Consider the following 11,813-nt stretch of genomic DNA (forward strand, 5'->3'; position numbering starts at 1 on the left):
TCTTCTCCATATCCCAGATTCTCCAGGACTATTTCATGTATCACTGAGAGATTTTGCCAAAGAAATTGTCTGCCTCTAGTCAATGATCATGTGTTTCTTGTTCTTGGTTTCATTTGGTGTATTGTTTATTCATTTGTATTTGTTGAAATATTCTTGCCCCTCTGTAGTCAAGCCATCTTGATCATGGTACCTGATATGTTTGGTATATGTCTGAATTTTATTTGCCTGTATTTTATTGAGAAAATTTTCACTTAAGTATTCCTTCCAATCTTTGTTTTATAGTCTGTGAAGAGACACCATGACCAAGGGAACTTATAGAAGAAAGAGTATATTGTTGCTTACAGTTTCAAGGATTCTGAGCTATGGCTATTATGCTGAGGTACATGGCAGCAGGTAGGTCACCATGTCTCTAGAGAACTAGCTGAGAGCTTACATCTTATCTGCAAGTTGGAGACAGAGAAAGTGAGCATTAAGTATAAATGGTATTTAATTTGGAAACCTCAAAGCCCAATCCCATAATACTCCTCCAACCCATACATATATTATAATTCTTCCTGCACATTTCCTCTCACAAGAAACAAACATTCATACATGTGAGTTTATGTGGGCCATTATCATTCAATTCACCATATCCTACTCACAATTTTCCATAGGATCTTAAACATATCAAAATAAAAATGCATTTCCCACACCTTCAAAAATCCTTGTAGTCTTTTACAGTCTACATAGTTCATCCAAAGAGCTTCATAAAACTCCAGGCAGTACTGTAATTATTTCCCCCATATGAAATCAAAAGGCAAATTACACACTTCCAATGTGTAATGCCGAATCATATATCTTATCATTACCATGGGAAATTGGGAATGTGGTGAGCCAATTCAAGGCATAATCCCAAGAGCACACACTCCAAATTCTCTCCTTCTGATAGTAGACAAAGAGATTAGACCTATTTTAAATTTTCCTTATTTATTTCTTCCCTGACCCTTTCAGTTGTTGTATTGTTTATGTTACTTACTTTCCATGAGTGTGTGTATTTTCTGTACTTTTAATTGTGTGATACCACTTTGATTCCTTTGTGCTCAGATCGAATGCATGACATTACTTCAACTTTATTATATTTCCTGAGGGTTGTTTTGCATCCTTATATGTGGTCAATATTGGAGAAAGGTCCACAGGATGATAGAAAGTATATGTATAGTTCAATGTAGTTTGTTAGGTTCATTTGCCTGACGATGTACCTTCATTCTGCTCCTCCTGTTTTGTTCATTTGCATGTGATCTGTTAGGTGGTCTGAATAGACAATTTAAACAAGTCACAACCACTATTATAACTAATCTGTTGTTTCATATGTATCTGATAATGTATATTTTTAAATTTGAGAAGCTTGTGTTTAATATGTGTATATTTAGAATTGTAGTATCTTTTTGTCATTGCAAAGTATGAAATGAATTTCCTTACATCTTCTGGACAGGATGAGTTTGAAATCTATTCTGTCAGCTACATAGACAAACTGAATAGGGACATGGTTCTTAGTTCGGTTTCACTAGTATACCTTCTATATCTCTCAGGATGGTAATCCTGTTTCTGGCTTAATATATGTTTGTTTACTGGGGAATTGAGTTTAGTGATATGTAAATATTTGTCAAACCTCTGTGTTAATTTTGTCATTTTTTAAAATTTTTGACTTTTTCATCCATTTCATTTGATTGACTGTCCTAGTGGTGTTAATTTATTTCCTGTGACCTCTGGTATTTTATCCTTCCCTGCAAACTCTAGTATTCCTATTAGGATCCTCTATAGAGCTGGCTTACTGGTTATACATAGTTTTTAATTTATTTATAATATCCCTTAATCAGCACAGTAGCTGGGCAGCTGCCTGTCCTGCATGGAATTAGGTCTAATTTCCAAACAATGACTCTGAACTCTTACTTACTATGTAGCATCTTGGCTGCTCTTTGTTCCACGTGGACAGCCCTCAGGACCAGGCTTTCCTCTGTCTTAACCCATGGCTGCTGTCCTCCTTCCTCTCTCCTCTCCATCACATCCATTCTTCCTTTCTTCTTGGCAGCTTTTTCCTTGTTCCCCCCTCATGATCATCTCTAGCAAAGCCCTCAAAAACTCACCTCCACCATCTCTCTGCTGTGCTTCTTTATAATCACAATTAACTGGGAGCAGGGTCACTTTTCTGGGGGTTAAACAGTCTTACATTCTACAAATTAGCATTAAAATACAAGCTGAATTTTATCAATACACCACAGGGTTTTCTTTCATTTTGTTTTGGTTTAATTTTTCTTTTAACTTTTTACTTTTTATTTTAAATTTGGCTATCTTTATTTAATTGGTTATTTTATTAATTTACATTTCAAATGTTATCCCGCTTTCCAGACTCCCCTCATCAAGCCTCATCATCATATTTCTTCTCAGCATTTTCTATATAACAGCCTTCCCCGAACTACACATATCCATTCCCACCTCACACATCTAGGATCTCCATTTGGTGGGGCCTCATTCCTACCAGTGTCAAGGTGCTACCACCACATTGATACCAGATAAGTCAATCCTCTTCTACCCAGTACCTGGGACAATAGACCCATACTTGTATACACATTGCCTAGTTATTTACTCCCTAGGACCAAGGAAGATTGGTGTGAGAGGGTCTGGTTAGATATTTAAAACCACTGATTGCTGCTTTCTCTTCTTTTTTTGGTTATAGGTAAAAATATGTTTGTATACTTCTCTTTTTTGTAATTATTGTGAGATGATTAATTTCTTGGATTTTCTACGATAATAGTTAGTTCATTGTCTTGGAGTTTTCTTCCTATTATCCTCTGGTGTGCTTTATAGAGAAAAATATAGTTTAAATTTGATTTTGTCATGTAATATCCTGGTTTCTCCATTTATGGCGATTGGGAATTACTCAGTGTATAGGAGCTTGGGTCTGCATTACATCGGCCCAAGATTCTCTGGCTTTTAGAGTCTCTCTTGAGAAGGCTGGTGTAATTCAAATTGGTCTGAATTAATTTGGTACTGGATATTTGTACCTTACCCCTTTTAATGTACTTTCTTGTATCTGTGCATTTAGTGTTTAATTTTTATGTGAAGGGAGGAATTTTTTTGGTATAATTAATTTGGCGTTCTGTAGGCTTGTTGAATGTTTTGGCCTTTTCTTTCTTCAGATTATGGAAGTATTCTGCGATGATTTGTTGAAGATATTTACTGAACCTATGAGCTGGAACTCTTAATTCTCTTCAATATCTATTATCCTTAGGTTTGGACTTACATTGAGTCCTGAAATTCATGGATATTTTGGATTCAACAAACCGTACATGTTTATCTGAGATGGATTTTTTGTGCTTTGTGGGCAGACCTCCTTGACCCCTACGCTTCCATTTATTATCTTGTTGGATAATGAGACATGGTCACGAATGGTGACCTCTTGCCATAAACTATATGAAAATAGTGAGGTCAATTTATGTGTGTCAAGTATCAGTAGTCTTCTGGGTGGTTTTGGATCCTGGTTGGACATATGCAACTGTTTCAAAAGCCCAGGATTGATATTCCTTGGGGTCCCATGATGATGCAATCAGACATGACAGAAAAAGACCAGAATACACATGAGAGAATGTGATTTGTATAATAGAGAGAACATTATTAATGTTCTAACTTATTAAGTTAGGATACAGAATATCTGATCACACTGTGATCTCCAGAATGTATTATTTAACGAAAAACTATGGTTTGGTATAGCATTGCAAGGGCAAGGACATTTACGCAAGATCTGTTTGTTTCATGTAACATGGACTTTATTAATGTATGGTTCACCTACCACACACCTTTCTTGCAAAGGTAAAAAGTGCACTTAGGTCCAGAGCAGATCGAGGCACGACTTCACAGAAAATGAAGATAACTAAGGCAATGGAAAGTCTTAGAGTTGAAGGATTATTAAGAAAGTGTTCAGAGGGAACAAGAATCCCCTTCTCTGGGAGGTCAGTGAATTAGGAAGGACAGTTGGGAGCTTTACTTGACGTCAGCATCTGAGTCTGGAAACGTCATTGGTAAACTTAATGTCTGGAATTTTGTGTTGTGAAACAGCACATTGGCTCTGCAGCGTTTGGCAAGGTCCATGGACAGAGAGATTACACCAGCTTGGAACAATTTGAAAAGAAATCAGGTTTTATTCAGTTACCTGTGAAGTCCTCAAGGAGAGAGGAATGGATGGGTAGCACCTTAATAGAAGGATTTAGGATCTCAATAGTGCTACTCTAGATGCCTTCAAGATAGATGCAGAAAAAGAAAAACTAAATAACTTCACAGGAATTAGATGAATTCTGACCATGATTATTTCACATTGGCAGTTTATACTTGATTCATCTTTTTAAATTTAAAACAAGAGCCTAGGGTGTAAATTTGAGGTAGCATTAGAATCACAGTATATTTACACCACCTTTAAGGTGCCCAGCATCTAACACTCCGTGGCTAGAAATTCTAATTTAATTGGATCACCAGAGAAAATCTACAATCAACCATGCTAGGGAGGCCCTGATCAGTTTGTATGCTTTGTCCATCTCCACAACAACCCAATTCAGCAGAAACACCTCCAGTTTACAGGTGAAGAAATCACAGCTCAGATCCAATTATCATTAGATCCCTCAGTCTCACTGGCTGTCAGTTACACCCACATCCTTCTCTGTAAAGGGAAGCTTTGGGCCTGATGTGGGCTGTGCAAGCTGACTCTCCTGAGATGATCAATGCTCTTCTTGAACCTGGGAGAACTGAAGACAAGATTAGCACACCGACTCCTGGGATAGATTCTGCCTCTGGGTCCTAGGGTGGGACACAGTATCCCTTGCCATGTGCCTCTCCTCATCTGAGGAGTCTGTTCCCATGTGTCAGCTTCTATGGCAGTGGGTCTCAACACTCCTAGTGCTGCAACTCTTTAATACAGCTCTTCATGCTGTGGTGACCCCAAGTATAAAATTTTTTCATTGCTACTTCCTAATGAATTTTGCAGTACTTATAAGTCATAATATGCAAGGTATCTGATATGCAATCTGTGTGTGAAGTTGTGCCTCACAGTCTGAGAAACATTGCTTTATATATATTTTTTTAAAAGAAAGGCCTTCATATAAGGAGGACCCGGAGCAGACATAAAGGCAGAGACACCTTGAAGTAGTGACAAGTTTTAGCAGGCCCAAGGCTGCTTGCCTTAATGCCTCCAGAGATTTTCTGGCTAAAGGTACAATCTGAAATCACTGGCCCCATGACATTTCTTACCTCAATTTTCCCCCTTACAATGTCTGTCTGCTTGGACATGTCTGTCCAGGAAGCTAGTCCCTGTAGTCTCTGATAAAGACAGAATGCTAAAGGCAGGTATGGTTTCCCTCTTTTGGCCCACAGTCACTTGTATAGAAGTAAGTTCAAATCCCCCGTGGGTAACTGTGTGTCTCTCACATAGTGTATGAGAATTGAAATATCTGTTTGAGTTGAGAAAAACCAACTCCCACTTCAGATTTAGAGCTGACCAACAATTACTTTCAGGAGAATGAAGAAGCTGGCCAGGCCTGAAGACCCAGATCCCCTCCCTGCCTGGGATAATCCCACCTACAGTAGTCTTCAGCTTCACCTAGCAGGTGTTATCAGAAAAATCTGACCTTAAGATTCTGAAATCCACAATATGCACAAACCCCAGAGTTGTTAGGTGGCCGATTTGGGGGATTTCTCCAGGTTATAATCATTCTGGCCTCTTCTCTTCCCTTGGATGCACTCTGTTCTCTCTTGTCTGTTGGTCCTAAAAGGACTTGGGTCAACTCAATGACTTCTAGGGGAGGAGCTTTTGTTGTGGGAGTGAGCATGGATCAAGAATGTAACCCCATTCTGCCTGGGCAACTAATCTCCAGAAAAATCTTCTGCAGGCAAAGAACTGGGTCCTGTGATAGACTACACTGTTTAACAGGGAGATCTGGTTGCTTTCTCCAGGAAGAAGCACTTGGGTGTTGACTCTCACTTCTCAACCTTCTGTTCTAAATCACTTCTGAGAAGGGGCACTTTCATCTAACTCCTCAAAGGGACCTACCGTTCAGTGTGGCTGGAGGATCCTATGGTGTTGCAGCTCTGAGCTGGGAGTGGGAGCACTCAGACTGACTTGGAGAAGCCTCTTTTCACAGCTGATCTAGATGTGAGGAACAGGTGCTTTTAAAGAAGCATGTGAAAGTATTTCCTGCAGGAGAGACCTCTGCAGGCAAAGACACACAGGACAGGGAAAAGCGAGTTTATGTACTGCCATGACATCCTACCAGTCTCTATATGGGGCAAGGCTTTGCCTCACCTTAGTAACAACAGCATGTAATAAATGAACCTTTTGCTGATTTCTGTCCTGGTTCCGATGTCAAAATGTCAATGAGCACCATGCAGAGCCCGGACTTAGGCTGTATTAAAGTAGGCCACAGTATCAGTGTTATCTGCAAGGTACCATGGGACAGTAGTAATGCATGTTTGCATGAACCTGGACAGTTTTCACTACAGTCTTCTAAGTCATTTTATAAAATTTTATAGTGAGTTCATGGAAGAACAGGCTCAAACATAGACAGGAACATACACACACACACACACACACACACACACACACACACACATACATACATATACATATACTTTACTGACATTGTGCATATTCTTTGTACACCAAAAATAAGGTGAGCATTAATGAAAATATACTAATAATTGAATAAGTGGAGGAAGCTGTGTAGAGACTGTGGCTTATAGTTACTTAAAAGGTCCTCACCAGGCTCTCTTCTTGTTGGTGGGTAAACTTCAAGTGCAATTGGTGTTCGTTATTTTCTTTCTCCATAGCACACCGGACTAGGGTGGAAGCTAGGGTTTTCAGAATATTTGGTAAGTACTGTAACATTGAATGAAATCCTAAGGCTGGAACACTATTAATGTTCTACAAAATTACAAGGCAAGCTAAAGTCAGATATCTACTGTATTTAAAGAAGCAATGAGAGCGAGGTAGAATGATGCCCTGTCTAAATTCAGAAATGTTGGAGCCCGAATGTCTCCTGATGGTGTTATTTTATCAATGTAACATAACATATGTAACATATGCTCTTTAAAAGTAAAGGCCAGAAGTTCACAGAATAATAGCATTAGCCTTACCATATCCTCCCTTTGGGGATGGGAAAACTAATGTTCTGAAATCTTTGACTCTCAGGAATTGTGATCTTCATAGAAATTCAATTCCGTTGCAGATGCTCCAGTTGTTGTGGCCCATTGTTAGAAATATCAGCCTAAACCTATACTCCATCTGACAGAAAGCTCAGAATACAATTTACAGAACTTACTCCACATTCCCCAGACTTGTTTCTTTTGTTCATTATTTTTTTTTGATGAAAGGCCAGATTGCCTCACACTACTCTGTCGAAAATTGCCATTCATTCTCCCAAAATTCTTGGGAAGATGGGAAAACGTGTCTTCCTATGTATCTGCCAGGCAGGGACTGAAAAAAGTAGGGCAGTGGTTGTTACTACAACACTGGTGACATCACAGAGGATGCCAAGAACTCTCTAGGAAACCATAGAATTTCCAAGAAGGGACATCTGATATCATAGTGAACAGAATTTGCCTCCCTGCTAATAACCTCCCTGTATAGTGCATAAGCTGAGGTGCCCTTTCCAGGAGACTTTCCTAGGGCATAGACACTGAGCAACTCCTGATTCCAAGGCCAAGTATTCCTCAAGGCTTGATTATGAAAACCTTAGTAATTCCTATGCATTTTAATGAATATTTCCCTGCTATTCCTACCCAAAAATGTCTCATCTTAACTCAAATTATCCTCATTCAGCAATATTAGCAATTAAAATTCCTGAAAAATAACACCAGTTTGAATATGCAGTCAAAAGATTCTCTTGTCTCGTTATGTACATGTGCTTGAGATCACATCAAGAAATAGCCTGCATGGTAGGTTGCGACATGGGTGTGTGTTATGGGAACTCTCATGAAGCCTTGTACTTAGCATTCCACAGTCGCCACAAAATCCCTTAGGAGAAAGAGTTGAAATCATTATTGTGCTAGGAACAGTTTGGAGTCCAATTGACAGAGGAAAAGTAAAATGTTGGAGCCACCAATGAAGGCACCCTCATGCTGCTTGTGGGGTTCTCCTCATTGCACCAATTTCACCAAATGACCATTGCTCACAGGCCTCTGTAAGCTATACCATGAGATCCTATCTGACAGTTTTTACCTTGGGCCTTTCACTGGGCATGCCCTCACCTTCTGTAAATTTAACCCCATTCTTCTAGTTTTAAGACCAAAGTGGTGATTATCTCTTTACAAGTACGTACTGTTTTGGTCCATATCGCTTCCCTACCATGTCTATTCTGAATCTCCAGCTTCAGCTTGCCTCACCCTATGTTCCTCTATTTGCCTGGAGTTCTGCCCACATACTTTCTGAGGTAGCTCTTGGCCATAAGATCTTCATTACGTACAATCGGCAGTGAGACAAGACCTGATAGAACTCTCAGCTTGTGTTGAGCTGGTGAGAAGGACAAACATCTACAAAGTAGCAAACCTGATGATGGATCATAAAATGATTAGAAAGAAATCTTGCTATCACTTAGCTCTCTGCCAGTAAAGAACTAAGAATTGAAGTTGACACACCTTAGTACAAAGAGACGTCACCTCAGCATTTCCTCTTTTACACCAAGAAATACCCTTATCTTTACATTGATAAGCTAGATAAAGTAAGATAAATTTTGAGATGCATCACATAAGAATGACAGTCCCAATATTCAGTCCATTTCTATTGGCAAAATTGGAGAAGGTACTTCATTAACTAAATTATATTAGTGTAAAATTTTGTACCTGAATCACTTTCTCTCAGTTCTTAAACTTTTTTATCCTCTGTCTATCATAACTTTCATTTATTAACCATAATAACTTCCCTGAATCAAAAAGTACTATTTTTCATTGTAAACAATTTAAGGGTCTATGTCCTTCACCTTTTAATTTTATACCTCTTTTGTGGACATATTGCCATTTTTTATTTTTTCTTTTTTCATCTTCCACAAGTAGATCATTTTTTTCTCTGATATGGAGAAGGATGCAAGGGTGGACTTCAGATATGAGGGGGTGGTGGATATCAACGTAGTTGAACTGCATGTTGCGAAATTCACAGAGAACAAATGAGAATTTTAAAAAAATTAAAATGTGCACATTGGGGATAAAGAAGTGAATGCTTAGCGTGCAGAGGTTTGGCAGTGGACTGGGTATTTGTGGGGGTGGGGTGTATTTGGGTGTGGTTCTGGCATGGTAAGAACACTGTCTGTTCTGGTCCTTCCAGGGAAACTCCTCCCATCCCACCTCTGCCTCTACCAACACCTCCAACAGCTGAAAATGCCTCCTACTACAGCAGCAGCTTCTGGGCATCTCCCTCTCTGCTCAAGCTCTTCTAAGTGCTCGGGGGTGATACAAGCTTTGAAAAGTCCGGGGCAGCACTCAGGCCACGCACATTCTGTTGTCATCCCCATTGGGGCTCAGGATTTATGGTGCCCGAGCGGTTGTGGCGGGCATTTTGATGCTGCAGTGGGTTGTCTGTCGAGCCCCTCATTCTGGACCTCCCATGTCCCCCCTGGTCCTGTCAGGTTCCTAGTTGTCACAGTCCTGTGTGATGGTGAACTCGTTTTCTTTTCTGAGTCTCATGACAAGAAAATTTAACAGTAAACTATCTAGTCTTCAACTCCATTTGAGACCTGAGAAGGAGAAATGTTGCCTGAAGAAACAGGAAATTCAGAGCAAATAGCTTCCAATTCTAAAGAAATGACAGAAATTGTTGGCTACCGTGACAGACAGTCAGCAAATATTCTTGTGTCATTGTGGCATCCAGTGTCAATTGAACGGGTCAGGGGCGCTGACAACACTACTCTGAAGTAGGTCACTTGAAGGACTATCCTCACTTTCTCTCCAAAGCCTGGGACAATAGACTTCCCCATCATCCCCTTCTCCACAGTCTGGACAGCTTTCTGGCAGCAGTGGAGGTAAGTGGGTAGTGTTTCACCCCATGGCCACTTTGCCACATATGAAGGACACTCCAGTTAGGGTTCTTTAGTGCCCATCATTTTCTTCAGAATAGCATGAGGACACTGCTCGGAGTTGAGGTCTCTCCCACTGTGAAAAGCCTTTGACTACTAGGACATTTGAAATGGCAGATTCTTCAGATCTCTAAAGAATTAGAGAACCATCTTTTTATGTAAAGTCTATCTCAGTGCACAAATGTGGAATTTTTTCAAAGGATTTACTGTTTAATTTGAATACGTATACAAGAAGCTAAATAAAGCTTATTTCTGTACCTAACTAAACAAGTACCTAACATCGCTAGAACACTGATTATTTATAGTTGGATAGTACTATTTGCATTCCTTAATTATCCATAGCAGTGTACAGTAGTAATTTTATACAATTAGAATTTTACACCGTATTGTGAATAAGATGCATATACTTATATCTTAAACAAGAGTTTAATCATTTATTCAAGTATAATATGAAATTCTATCATCATTCAAATTCCATGTCATCCTAAAATATTTGACACTTGGTGTTGCTTCCTAGTATAAAAAAAGATTGAATAATCTATGCTTTTTGTCATGTTAGCCCCTTTCTCCTGCTTCACAAAACCCTAGATAGGAGAGATAAATGGTTGAGGAGAGAAAGAGAAAGTAAGTAAGATGTCCCTGATTCTATTCTCCTTTACTGTTTCCTCACATTCCATGACCAGTAAAAACTTGCATCCAACCCACTAAATGACAATAAACATCTCTAACCCACTGAAGACAAATAAGCAGCCACCCATCCTTCTTTTGAGAATGAGGGTGTCATGTTCTCTAAAGTTGTATCTCTATGAGTGTGGGGTGACAACAAGTTTTGGGGACCTTGCAATAATTGGGATATTTTCCAAATCCTGTGATTTCTTACAGTTTCCTATGCTTTCAGGCCCTGAATGTGGAGGGAATAACTGAAGTCTTTGCTACATTAACAATTGAAAATACAAACACACATTCATACAATTTGAGGAAGGTCACACACTATCTACATCTTGATGTTTGCTCAAAATAATTGGTCAATTACTATTTTATATAGCTTCATTTATCTTCTTAGTATACAGGCAGAAAAGAGACAGATTGTTTGCCAAAATAATGTTAATTACTTCTATGCCAGTCACCAATAGAATTCCTGCAATCCTTTGAAGTCTTTCAGAGAAGCTCTATTTTGCACAATACTCACAATACTTATGTCTCCCATGTGGCAAACTAAAATGGACTGTTATGATCTGCTTACATATTTCAAAAGTTTTCCCACTCCAAAGTCTTACACCCTCCTCCAAAAAACAAGAGATTCCTCGCAAAAAAAAGGCCACTAGTGCTGGTTCCAGTGTATATATCCGTCACATATCTATTACTGCAAAAAACTACCATGACCGAAAACATCTCAAGGAATCCAGTTTTTCACATTGTGGTAACCAACCCCCAATTACAAAATCATTTCATTGCTAAGTCATAAATGTAAGATTACTACTCTTTGGAATTGTAATGTAATTATCCTGTATAAAGTATGTCTCATGAGTGATTGCCCTGAGAAGGGGTTGCAAGAAACAGATTGAAAACTGCATCTTGTGTGTGGAGGTGGTGGTGGTGGTGGGTTTTTTGTTTTGTTTTGTTTGTTAGTTTGGCCTCTTTTTCAAAAACCAGAGGCTGATGAGAACATACACCAATAACTGGGTCTTTTATATAATTCCTATAGACTTTGTGTCTGTTCTCATGACA

Source organism: Rattus norvegicus, chromosome 8 (genome assembly GCF_036323735.1).
Source record: "Rattus norvegicus strain BN/NHsdMcwi chromosome 8, GRCr8, whole genome shotgun sequence".
In the NCBI taxonomy this organism is placed as follows: Eukaryota; Metazoa; Chordata; class Mammalia; order Rodentia; family Muridae; genus Rattus; species Rattus norvegicus.